Source organism: Puma concolor, chromosome B4, assembly GCF_028749965.1.
Source record: "Puma concolor isolate L17-30 chromosome B4, mPumCon1.1.hap2, whole genome shotgun sequence".
In the NCBI taxonomy this organism is placed as follows: domain Eukaryota; kingdom Metazoa; phylum Chordata; class Mammalia; order Carnivora; family Felidae; genus Puma; species Puma concolor.
Genome location: NC_141673.1, coordinates 103,235,292 through 103,248,909, shown reverse-complemented (window position 1 = coordinate 103,248,909; position 13,618 = coordinate 103,235,292). Strand labels below are relative to the sequence as shown.

The 13,618-nt window shown below is 48.4% G+C and overlaps 1 protein-coding gene across 2 annotated transcripts in view; it reads left to right on the top strand.

Moving 5' to 3' along the window:
- KCNA6 (potassium voltage-gated channel subfamily A member 6) overlaps nt 1-2,404 on the top strand; it is a 46,236-nt gene extending 43,832 nt beyond the window's left edge. For both annotated transcript variants that reach the window (XM_025930246.2, XM_086714265.1), the window contains exon 2: nt 2,022-2,404. The gene's annotated coding sequence lies outside the window, so the exon portion shown is untranslated. The remainder of the gene's footprint in view (nt 1-2,021) is intronic.
- Nucleotides 2,405-13,618: the final 11,214 nt, after the last annotated feature.

Sequence of the window (13,618 nt, the reverse complement as noted above, 5' to 3'; positions counted from 1 at the left end):
CAATTATTTTAGTAGGTTTCGAACAACAACAAAAAATCCCATGTTTTTGATCTGCCATTTTAAACTCTAGGTCAGATGATTTCTCAATATGCATTCTTTGGGCTAATGTGAAAATTGTGAATTCCCCGAGAACAAGTGAAGAGCTGTAGGTGAAGGGCAGCCTTGGAATAAAGGCCACAGTGTATAATTTACATTCATATCAGGAGAGGTGAGCCTAACACATGTCCTTGGCATTTGGAAGTTGATACAACACCAAATTTGAATGCAGAAGTGCTTGTATAGGCTTCTTCCCAATCATGAGTGTGTGAGAAGAGCAAAAATTTTCTGTTCTTGGGGCACTTGGCTGGCTCAGCTGGTGGAACATGTGACTCTTGATCTCGGAGTCATGAGTTTAAGCCCCACATTGAGTGTAGGAGATTACTTAAAAATAAATAAACTTAAAAAAAAAAGTTTTCTGGGCGCCTGGGTGGGTTCAGTGGGTTAAGTGTTCAACTTCAGCTTAGGTCATGATATCACGGTTTGTGGGTTTGAGCCCCATGTCGGCCTCTGTGCTGACAGCTCAGATCCTGGATCTTACTTTACATTCTGTGCCTCTCTCCCTCTCTGCCCCTCCCCTGTTAGTACTTTGTCTCTCTCTCTCTCTCAAAAACCCATATTTTTACCATTTGCTAAAGTGTTATCTTTCACTTGATGACCACTGGAACATCACAAAGAACAAAGGTTTTCAACCCCTTGTCAGAGATTATCATATAGACGACCCACTGGAAAGCATGTGGGTGCAGGTCTTGTGAGGCCAACGCCAGTGGTTGGTGACACTTAGCCATGAGGTGAGTTGCTGTGCCCAGAACACCAGGCTTGCAGTATGCTTTTGGGTCACATTTGTGCTTTACTAAAATTACAGTAACTCCATGTTATGAACCTCTGGGTTTGTTCCCAAATAATTAAAATTACAAATATCAAGTAGGAGGAGGCTACTACACAGGCCCAATAATATTTACTAGCATTTTAGTTAAGGCTTACCTTTTCCAAAGTGGTTTCGCTAACATCTGGTCCCTGTGGTAGCCCTAAGAGGCTTGGAACACACCTCTTCATGGCCATCCTCGCAGAGACAGAAGTTGCAATAAATTGTTGGTTTATTTGTGTTTAGCCAAATCTGGCCTGCTCTTGAAGTGTCTTGTGGTCATAGACACATACACACGGCATCAGGAGGGTAAGCACGGGGTCTAGTTTTCTTTGCCCAGGGCATGGTAGAGGCTGACCTTGAACATAGGACTATGTGCCCCAGCTATCACATACTTTCCAATAGAAAACATTACATGTGATACAGTGTAGGACAGCCCATAAAGGCAGCAGAAAATCAGGGAAGAGAGAGATCAATTGTCTTGGGATGGCTAGAGAGGCTCATGAAGGTAGTGAGTGGGTCTGGGCTTGGCCTACAGGGAAGGTAGAGCTGAGGAATGTCGGGGGGGCGGGTGGGGAACAAGAGAACCCCATGGGTGGCGCAAGGGAGTAGCCAGGCCAGGGACAGACCTCTTTCACAGAGGGAATGATGTGTCTGGTTATGTATGCTGAGGGTCCGAGATGAGCCCCTGGGACCTAGATGGATGGTGCAGGGCATTAGAGAGAAGGGAGCCCAGCTGAGTAGATTGTATGAGGCTTCACTTTACAGGGCCTTAGGGGGTGAGCACATTGCTTGGACTTGATTTCCTGGAGGCCTTTTGAGCCATTAAAGGTAGAGAATTAGTGACTGAGCATCTATAGACAACTTTTGCAGGAGTAGATTCAGGTCGAGTGTGCTCAGCAGTGGCTGATGGGTTGCAGGAACCCTCGTGGGGTGGGAGGTATGGTTTGAGTGAACCAGAGAGCCCAGAAAGAGAGGCCAGCTGAGGGACCATGATGCACATGTCAGAGGAGCCAAGGAAATGCTGGAGCTTGTTCCCAGGTTTCCTGGTGCCATTCCTCATGCAGATCACCCTCATATCCCTAACTGCACTTCCTTTTGTTCTGGTTCTCCCTGGCAGGGAAAAGGCTGGCACAGTTGTCCAAACAAGGAGAACTACACATACATTTCTGGTAGCGGCTGGACAGAGAGGGCCTGGACACCCAACTTCTCAGGAAGACGAGACCCCTCCTTGGATCATGCAGCCTGACATCTCTCCAGTGGCCTCCCACAAGCAGTGACCAGATTAGAAAAAGCTGAGACCAGACCTGCCAGCATTAAAGATGGGGCCCAGGATGTTGGGGTGAGGCTGTGGGGGGAAGGTGAAAGGTGGTGGGAGGGTCAAAAAAGACCACGTATGGGGAGGTCAGGGTCAAGGGATCCCAGAAAGTGCATGGCTGTGCTACAGACCCACCCAGGGAAAGGGTGACCATGAAGACTAACAAATAAATATATGACAAAGTCTCAGGGGCTATGTGTTTTGCTGTGTGAAAAAAATCAATAGCTAAGTTAAGGAGACAAGTCAGGTAGTCATGACAAAAGCAAACAGGTAACCAGGATGCCAGAATAGCTGGGCAGCTTTCCAGGTGCCACACACAGGTGATCAGAAAAGGTGCTTGAATACCTTCTGCATCAACCCTACCATGGACTGGGGACATTCTCCAAGAAGGCAACCCATGGGCTAGGAGTTGTTTGCCTTTTATATATACATGCCGATGGGCAAATGTCAAGGTCAGCGTTATATTTCTCATGACTTTCCTAGGACCCAGGTGATGCTGTGCATGGGATCCCCTAGGAGCAGGAAAGACTTCTTTCTGGTGTGTGAGACCCTCATTGCTCTTCTTGTCGTGGCCTGTCCTCAGGGGAAGGAGAGAAAGATTACTTCTGGAAGGTCCCTCCTTCCTGCCCACATAGTCTCTCTCCAGCTTCCTTCTAGGTGCTCTAGAGGGGGAGATACCACCTGGCTGTCACTCTTCCAAGTATGTTTTTCTCTTGGGGAACAAATCACATGACACTGATTTTTCCCTCTGAATTTACTTTCCTAATTAAGTGTGGCTGGAATTACAGTTTGCTATAATGCCTGGGCCCTCCCAGATATGTTCTGAATGCGGGGATTTGTTACCATAACTGTGGAAATCTCTACAACAGGGACCATATTTTTAGCCATGTGCCCATGTAATATCTAACAGGGCACCTGACACAGAATTATCACTCATAAAATGTCTGGTGAATGAGTGAATGAGGTGTTGACTCTAGTTAATACATAAAGTTAAAACACTTATACACAAATCATCAAGAACCACATATTGTTTATTACAAATGAAAATATTGTCAAACCTCCCTGCAACACACACACACACACACACACACACACACACACACACACACATACATCCTTTACCCTCCTAGGCTTCTCTTCTTACTAGAGAAGCTCTATAACCCTAACATTTCTTGTGAAGGTCTTTCTCCCAAGCTGTGTCCACCATTTGTTTGATCTTTCATTCAACAAGTGTTCCTTGAGTATCTCTGTGCCAGGTCAATGAATAAAAACAAGAATCTATGTCCTTATGAAGTTTAGGTTCTGGTGTGGGGACACAGGCAATGGATACAATAAATTACTCAAATATATTGTTTACTAGGTGAGTGTGAAGGTAATAGAAGATAATCAAGAAAGGAGCTATGGAATACAGTGGGGTGCGGGGGTAGAGATTAGCTTAAAATAGGGGAGACAGGGAAAGCTTGACCTAGAAGGTAATGTTTAAGTCAAGAGCAAAAGAAGTCAAGGGGTGAACCATGAAGGCAGCTGGAGGAAACATTCTAGGTAGAGGGGAGAGCCAGTACAAAGACCCTAAGATGTGAGCATCCCTGGCATGCTCTAGGAACAGCAAGAAGGCCAGTGTGCCCTCAACTGTGGCCGGAGGGCAGCGGGCAAGCAGGAGAGGAGCAGGACATAAAGCCTGAAAGAGCTGGGTGGCCAACCAGGCAAGGTATCACAGGCTCCTGAAAAAACTTTGCTTGTACTCTGAGTTGGAGGGAAGTCTTTTCCCCAGGGTTCTGAGCAGAGAAGCAATAGGATTTTAATAGAGTTTACCAGTTAGGAGGTTGTTCGAATAGTCTGGGGGAGAGCTGATGTCAGGTTGGGCCACTGTCAGCAGTGGGGGTGATGATGGAAGGAATTGGATGAGGGGGTGTGAGAGAAAGAAGCAAGGATGACTCTAGGGTTGGGGGTTTCAGGGTGTGTGTGGAGAAAAAGGAAGACGTGGAGGCTGGACAACCCTTTCTGGCTGCTGCTGGAGGCCCGGGGGCCCCCTCCCAGAAGCTGGCCAATGGGATGACACTCATCCAGGCAAGCAGGCTGTGTACTCAAATCCACCCCAACCTCAGCTCCTCTCTAGGAAGCCAGTGGGAGAGCCACAGCTGTTGTCATTCCTGCCCTGTTCTCTTCCTGACCCCATATCTGGGATGGGCTACATCTGAGCTTCTGTGATGCATTCTGTGTCTCAGTCTCCCTGCTCCACATACCCACTCCCTGATTTTATTCACTACCCTCTGCCCATTTCTCATTCTCTCCACTCAAACAAGAGCAGCCAAGTGACAGAACACCCATAAGTAGAGTACCATGGGACCAGGAGACTGCCACCCAAGTCTATGGCCACAAAGACAGATTGTCTGGAAGGTTCTTTTTCAACTCAGACCATTCCTGGAAAGTTGGGGACGTGACTGGCACTGGCCCCAGCTGGGAAATGACAGGCAAAGTGTTGTCACATCCCGGTGGAAACCATACCTAAATAAGAAGCAGGAGGCAAAAATACCTTGGAGCAGACACAATGGGGAAGGAAAAGGTGGGGTGCATGGAAAGGACCGGTAGAACCCCAAATCAGTCTGAGAAAAGAAGAAAAATCAGTGGGAGCTGAGAAGACCTTGATCATGGCTCCTGAAGAGGGACCATTGAGGCCTTGTCCAGAGTAGATGGATAAAGGAGGATGGCCACCCCTCATGTTATAAGCAGGAGGACTAGTCTCACAGACTGCCCTCACACTGTCCCTGCTCCCTACCATCTGACTACCTGTGGAATGCACCATTCTAGGGTGACTATTATCTTTGTTTTAGGTAAGGTATCAGGCACTTTTGGGTGCCTGAAGCTACTGTCAGACGAATTTTTTCTTCTTGAGCTCAGATGGGTTGGCTGAAGACAAGGGAGCTGAGTGGGCCACAGAAGGAATGGTGTTGGGGGTCTCTGTTCATCTGCTTAAGTGTGTGATGGCCACAACATGGTAGAGTGGGAAGAGTTTTGGGCTGAGACTCTGGGAACCTGGGGCCAACCCTAAACTCACTATGTGATGCACATCAAGACCTTTCACCTGAAAAATGGAGAACTGGACCAAATGATCTCTAGTATCTCTTGCCATGTAGTAATTCCAAGATCTTTAACTCCATCGTGTTCATGATTCTGATTCCAATTACAATGTGTGGGGATTTTCCAACATCACCAAACAATTGTTTGACACCAGCAGGGTCCCTTCAATTCAACTCATTCTGACACTGTCTACCTGAAGGAAGCCTCAGATCCCTCAGGCTGAGGGCTAAGTCCCACATTGACTGCACCTGCGCTTCTGACTGACCAGTTCTTACAACACCCTCCTTGCATTCCCGTAGTTTGCTAGAGCATCTCACAGAAGTCAGAAAAATGTTTTATTTACTAGATTATTGGTTTATTATAAAAGCCTGTAATTCAGGAACAGCCAGAGGAAGAGATGCATAGGGCAAAGTATAGGGTAAGGGGCACAGGGCTTCTATGCTTGCCCCGAGTTCACCAAATGCCCAATCTCCATGTGTTCACTTCTCCAGAAGTTCACTGTTCTCTTTACGGAGGCCTTATTCCATAAGCATGGTTGATCAAATCATTGGCTGTTGACACTTGATTCAACCTCCAGCCGCTCTCTCCTCCCCAGAGGTCAGAGAGGAAGGGCTGAAAGTTCCAACCTTCTGATCACACGGTGATTTCTTCTGGCCACTAGCCCCCATCCTTAGGTACAGTCCAGAAGTTGCCTGTTAACATAACAAAAGTTAACAAAAGTTAACATAACAAAAGACACCTTGATAGCTCCTATCACTTAGGAAATTCCAAGTGTTTTTGGAGTTCTGCACCAGAAACAGGATGAAGACCAAATATATATTTCTTTTTGTAAATCACAATATTACAATGTGGATAACTGAGGGCAAACTAATTTTCAGGTACATAATGGAAAATGAAAGCCCTCTCCCCTTGCTTAGGGAGCAATTGAAAGAACACAATTCTTACAAGGCATCTATACTCAGTGGCAGTCAGTTATAAAAGCCAGGTAACTTTGGCTCTCAGCAAAATTATTCTGGTATCTGTGCAAGAATGGCAGGTTTATGGATTACCTGTGGCAGAGTTGTTGTGAGGATAAAATGAGTTAGTATATAAGAAGAGTGTTTAGAACTGTGCCAGGCCTGCTGGAAGCATGTCTAAGTGCTAACCATCATTATTATTCCCATACCTACCATGGGATGGGCCACACAGACATTTCTCTCCTGCTAAGGAAGAGTGGAATTTCTCAGTCTCATTTTCACTGAGCTCCAAACTCAAGCCAGCAGCCCTGATTAACTCTTGGCCAGGAATCTGGCTCTGTGGGCCACATGGGAAGATCCTTCATCTCTGAGCCCAGTCTCCGAACACAAAGCCAGCCTGTTGGCTGTGGACGATTCAGAGAGGTCAGGATAAGGTGCATAAGGTGACGGTTGAGAGAGCAAAGTGCAGTGATGTTCATGAAAGTTCTTGGTGACCTACAGGCTCCCTCCAAACATAGGAGGTTTGAGGAATGCTGTGTCTTCCTCCTAGATGAGCAATAGACAGTGAGCTCATTTCAGCCAAAGTGTTTTAGAGCATTTTGGAGACAGGAGATCAGCAGGTTGACCTGCACTCCACCTCCAACAAGCCCCAGAGAAGTGAAAGAGGTTTGTCCATGGTGTGGCAGTGGCTGGAAGGGGCTTTCCGCATAAGACGTCAGAGTTCCTGGCTTTCTAGCTTCTGACATGTTGCTGACCCTGAACCTTATAAGCCAGAGATTAAGAGTGCTGGTCCCTGAAGTCACAGCCTCCCATGCTGGAGGTGACAAAAACAAACAAAACAAAAAGCTTCCTTCCAAAACTGTATGTACTACTTGAGATGATGTACGTGAGAATCTGGGCCACACTCATCAGCTCTGAATCTCCAGCAGGTGCCTTCCCCAGCCAGTTCAGTTAGAGCCACTTTCCATTTCTGACAACTCCACTAGAGGGAGCCACGACCACTTGTATTTCTCCCACAGGCCAAATGGAAAACAAAGACCCAGAGCTGCCCTTGGGTGCCCATGGCACCTCCTAATTTGGAAGAGTTTATGAGACAGGTCATTCCACAGGGTCCTTTCATGACCAGCCAAACCTGCTGTGTGAATCCACGCAGGGCTGAGAGTCTGCATTGTCCTTCCTCAGGGTCTGTCCGGGTCCCCTTCCCACAGTCCTAGGTGGCTGGGTGTCCAGAGAAATGGGTTATGACTTGCTTTCCCCTACCCGCCATGCATGAACGGGATGAGGTGCAGTGTGGAGTGGAAAACACGGCTGCTCAGAGATCCTGGGCCCATGTGGTGGGCTCCCTGATCCTATCAAGCTCCCACTAATGCCAACGCTGCAGGTCAGGACATCATACTTTGAGCAATACTGGCCTGGAGTGCAGTGAGGACGCCCGTTGTCGTCTACATCCAGTGCAGCAAGTACTGAGCTGACAATAAGCCAGGGATTGTCCAGCTTATAGAGAGCAGTCCACGCAATAAATGCGTGAGCAGCTAGATCTCCAAGGAAACAAGGACAGTCCCTTTTCCCACCTTTAGTCAATGAGCTGAACTACTAATTACCACGTTTGAGGGGAGATCCCAGTTGGTGCGGGGAGCTTCTGGCCAGCAGGGGGAGCCAAGACTGCTTCTTCGCAGGCCTGAGAGTCTGAGAAGAGGAAAAGTACTGAAAAGAGTGAGCAAAACGGAGCCCAGCCGCAGCAGCATAGCACTGCAATCCTGATGTGCACGGACACCTTGGCGAACTGGGGTTTGGCGGGAGTGGGGATTTTTTTTTTTTTTCCCAGGTGTTTGGTTTCCCTCCCGTTGTCTCAAAGCGCATACACGGTGACCCTGTGAAGCTAGAGATGCATCAAAGAGATCAAAGAGATCATCTCGGTGGTATGAGATGATAACTATCCCTGTTTTTGTAGATGGAGAAGAGGCAGAAGGGGGCTTGTGCAAGGTGACAGTAGGGGAGGGCCGGGCTGGCTGCACCAAAATGTTTCCTGCCCAGGTGTGTTGTGGAACGGGTGTAAGCCTGGGGTGGGTGTGGGGGGGCAGCTCCGAGGTCTCTGTTGACCCCAATGACCATGGTGCTAATCAGACTGTGCTCCTTAGGGTGGGGAAGGTGAAAGAATTATTTTGGGAGAAAGACACCAAGTGAGGCAGTCCTCAAGGCTAACACACAAAATGACCAGGACGGTATTTACCTGCCCTGCCCTTGCAAAGAAGCATGTCCAGGAGCTATTGTGTGTTCCCTCCTTGTTCCCCATTAGCCAATGTCATCTGGGGACTCCTGCATCCTGAGCAGCACCACAGGCAGGCAGGCAGCGAAGGAGACGCACTGCCCACCTTCCAGGAACTTGCCACCGGATATTTGCATGGCATCCCCGCCTCTTCTTCACTCAGTAAGCCCTCTTCTCTCCACTGGGTGGGTGGACATTGGAGAGAGCTGAATCCCCCACAGATTATTTGGAAGGGATTTGCATTCCAGCCACCAAAAACCCCTTTCTTTCCTTTCTTGGCATGAAAGTGGCTGCCTAGCAATTTTGGGGAAAAGATACGAGTCCAGGCAACACTAAAATAGGTAAGATCATTGGTGCGCTGGATGTGTATTTTGAGCCCTAATTCATTTGAGGGACAAATTTCTATGTGTGTGTAAGTGTGTGCCATTCTGTGCATGTGGGAGTACCACCTCTATGGCAAATTATGGTAACAAAACATAGGCAGTAAATATTTAGTTTGGGGAGTTGGTGCATATTTCCCAGATCCACCCATACTTCTCCTAAGGGATCCTTCTCTTGCCCCAACAATCCTCTAATTAGCTTATGAACATTTTCTTGTCTTTGTGACCAACACGCACAAATCCAGTGTTCAGATAGAGCCCCGATTGCAACTAAATGGTGGGACCAAACCTTTTCTTTACAGGCAGTTGCCTGATTTTTCTCTAGCTTTACTGTGATAGCTTTTGGTATGAGCAAATGAGCAGAGTCCTTCTTTTATAGATCTAAATGAAAAGGTGTGTGTGTGTGTGTGTGTGTGTGTGTGTGTGTGTGAATGCATGTGTGTGTGTATGTGTGTGTGTGTGTCCTTGCCACCTCAAACACACTTTGTAAAGCATTTTTAGTAAGGAAAACCATGTCTCCATGCCATTCTGTCCTACACAGCTTTCCTTCCTGCCAGCCACTGAAAGGGATCTTAAATAAGAGCCCATGGGGTTCCCCCCACCCCCTGCACTGATGTCCTGGATACAAATTCTGACTTCCTTGTGACAATGTCCAAAAAAGCTTCTTTGTCTCTTGTTGAGTGCAAAAGCAGCAGCTTTTCAAGACAGAGCATCTGCCCTCAACCCTTAGCCATTCTGCAGCTTTTTGGATAGTAGGAACTGTCAACATCAGATGCCAGCCTGATGCACTGCTCTCCCTGAACTCGTGTCTTTGGGACACTGCAGGGCCTGCCCCCAGGTCCCCTCTGCCAGTCTGCACAGCTCCTGTGGCCAGCTGAGGCTCTGCAGCTCCCTTCTGCTGTCTTGAGTGCTGTCAGGTTGCCGGGACCAGGAAGGGGTCCAAGGACCAGAAGTCAGGGACTGGAGAGCAGCGTGTGCTATAAATTGCTATGTTGATCCTCTTCCTGTCCTTGTGGGACCCCCATTCTCCCTTCCTCCCTCCTTTCCTCCCTGCCCCCATCCTAGCCTTCCCCACTGCTGTAACTGACCCGGAACATCAGAGGCAGGAAAGTCACTGCTCCAATTGAATTTTGCTGCAGTTTCTTTTTTTCCTCCCCTAGCTGCTGAGAGTTATTTTTAGCCACAGATTTTTTTCTTTTTTCTTTTCTTTTTTCTTTTCTTCTTTCTTTCTTTCTCTCTTTTATTATTATTATTATTTTTTTTGCAGGGGATCCACAGTCTATTTTTAAAGCCCTTACGGTGGCCAGATCATTGTGTTTCTCCCAGGGACTTTGGTGTTAGGTGGGACAGGCCATGCAGTGGGGACCAGGGGTCTTCTTGAAGAGAGGAAGGTTGGCAGAAGCTGGACCCTAGGCAAGAAGAAAGGAGGCTCCTTTCTTATGCTGGGGAGCCCATGAACACCCACCATGCTCTTCTCTCCAATGTCCCAGGGCTTCAGGCGAAAGCAACCTGACTCTCAGCAGCTGCAATGACATTGCCTTCAAAGGCAGTAGCAGTTGGTTTAATTTACCATGTTTTTCTCTCCTTTTCCCAGATGTCTATGCTCAGATCTCTTCCTACCTGCCCTCCAGTGGCACCACCTTATAGAGAGGAGCTGCGTCACGGGAGGTTTTGGACAACGGATTGGACACAGAGTCAGCCTTGGGAGAGGAAGGCACAGACAGTGGCTGGGGGTGGGTGTGCTATGCATGGGGCAAGAAGGCAGCCAGGCAGGGATCTGGGGGCCATGGCTCCATGGGAGGAAGAGAGCAAGGAAGAAGTCCAGGACTCAGAGGGCAGGGTTGCATTTGGGAAAGCTTGGGAGTCAGTTGGGAGTGACTTGGACAGAGATGCTAATGGATGGCATGCTATGTGTCCTTCAGAGGCTACTTGAGACCCTGTCCCTCCCCCTCTTATTCCTGGAACTTAGCCATTTACCCCAAGGCCTTTGGCAGGTGGGGGAGGGGGCCAGAGCTCTGAGTGCCCTGAAAAGACCCCCACACTCCCCATCCTCACATATTCCCACAGCTACCTGGCTGAGACTCGGCAGATCCCACGGTGGCCTCTTTGCTTATTATATCAGGCTCCACACAAGCCCGGGGTTCTGGGATGCCCCTTTTCCTGGACTCTTACTTCCTCAATACTCAGTGAGTCCTTTCCTGATCATCCACCTCCCTTTCCAGCACTCTCTCATGCTTCTCCTTGCTTAATTTTTAGTTTATCACCACCTGATGTACCATATATCCTACCATCTTTGGTTTATTGTTTGTCACCCAAGTTCCATAAGGATAGAGATGTTGCCTCTTTTGTTCGCAACAAATCCCTCAGTGCCCCGACCAGTGCTGGCACATTTTAGGCACTGAATATATATTTATTGAATGAATTAATAAAAAGAGCAAAATGTGCCATGGGAAAATCATCCATGGGAGGCTTTCTCTCTGACCCTTCCAAAACACTCTCCAAGCCAGTTCAGGAATGGGTTGAGGGGAAAATAGTGACCACCCTCCACCCCCACACACACATACACACATACATACATAAGGTTAGGTCCCAGAATGGGAAGCAATTCAGAACCTTAGCAGGAAGAGGCTGAAGACACCCTTAGATCTAAGCCTCTCATTTGTGCAGAAGAGTTTACACACGCCCAGAAAGGTGCAGTAACTTGCCCAGAGTCACACAGCCCACTAGTAGCAGAAAGTAGAACCTTGGTTCCCTGCTTCCAGGCTAGAATTCCATAAGTTCCAATGGCCACTGACCACTCTTTGCCTAACAATGTGGGATAAACATTGCATTCCCTCCCAGGGTAAAGAGGCAAGTGCCTTACTGACCTGCGGGGAAGAATGTCCCTCAAACTGGGGGCAAAGAAATCAGCAAGCCAGAGCGTGCAGGCTCTCATCCAGCTGGAGGGCTCAGGCAGGCTGTGGAAAGTCTGCCTATGAAGTCGCCTGCTCTCAGAAGGCCCCAAACTATGAGCTGTAAAGAAACCGCGTCAGCAAAGAGACAGATAGGCTGCCTCTAGGAGGTGATGGAGGGCCGTGTCAGCCTCATCCCCTGTGGAGTCAAAGTTCCTACCAAGGGGAGTTCTTGGGGTATTAGGTAGGGGGCTGCAAACTCCATGCTTTCCACACCTGGAATGGCCTGTGTGGAAGCCACTGAGCCTGATGGCTGCAGGGGCAGCTGAGTGGGGACAAGACAGTGAAGTGCCTCTTATTCTGGGACAACAGTCCACCAACCAGCCAACTCATCAGTGACACTGATTCCCACCTGGCATGGAATCCCATGACCCTGGAGAAACAGAGGCATCCCTGAGCTCAGGACCCTGTGTCATTGTGGGGAGGCAGGAATACAAAACCAGGAGCTGCAAAAAAAATCATTTATGAATCTGCAAGTACAAATTGAAATGATGACAGCCATGTAACTTGAAAATGAGGACAGCAGGTCATAGAGCAATGGTATAAACCAATAATAAAAGTGAGTTTGTGTGTGTGTATTGTGTGCACTAGATATTCACATGTATAATTTGCATCAAAACAGTTTTAGGATGACTTAATTCATTTTGCTATCATGTTTACAATGTTCCAAGTGCTTTTCACACCCCTTTATGCTGCGTGTCTTCACAATATGCTCCTGAGACCAGCCGGCCAATGACTTATTGTCTGTGTCCATGGTTAAGGAAACAGAGGGTCAGAGAAGTTAAGTCCCAGGTCCAAAGTCTGTCCCACAGGGAAGTGGAAGAGATGGAACTTGAAACCAGCACTAATGGATGACAAATGCTGGGGGCAGGGGGAGAGGGAGGGCGTGGCTAATCAGGGCTGGCTTCAGGGAGGTGGCTCTGAGCCCAGTTTAGAGGGAGGGAACTGCCTTTCTGGCCATGGAACATGCCAGCCTGGCCAGGGCCCACCTCAGAGGATGGAAGAACCTTGTCATTCCAGGGAGTGCCCAGTCCAGCAGAGCTGGTGCATCTGAGCCTGCTCTCCAGGACCACGTGTCCACTCATCTCCACCGGTATGTGTGCGTGTGTGTGTGTGTGTGTGTGTTAGGGGAAAATGTGGAGACAGCAGGGCAGCATGAGGTGTGTGGTGAATTGAAAGACACGGAGGTGTGGGAAGACCCCCTTGTCAACACTAGTGTCTTAGGCTCAGAGTCCCAGAGTCCCAGAGGGCCTGTGGGAGACAGGAAAACACCCCATCCTCCTGGCCACCATCCCCTCACTCATACTACTCCACTGTCTGTGCAGGGAGTTTAATGGTGGCCTCCAAACAGATATGTCCATATCCTAGCCCTTGGAACTTGCTAGTGTGACTTATTCGGGTACAGAGTCTTTGTAGATGTAATTAAGTGAAAGACCTCATGATGCAATCATCCTGGATTATCTGCCTGGGCCTTAAATCTGATGGTAAGTATTCCTACCAGAGACACACAAAGGACAGATGACAAAGCCAGGTGAAGATAGAGGAAGAGTTGGGAGGCACCAGAAACTGGAAGAAGCGAGGAAGGACTTGCCCCTAGAGCCTTTGTAAGGGTTACGGCCATGCCAAGACCTTGACTTCAGACTTTGGGTGTCCAGAAATGGGAGAGGGTAAGTTTCTATAATTTAGCGCCTTCCCCTTCAGGACTCAGCACAGGGGCTTGATTCTCCAGACACCTCTCCTGGTCAGGGTCTCCTCTCCATGCCAACCT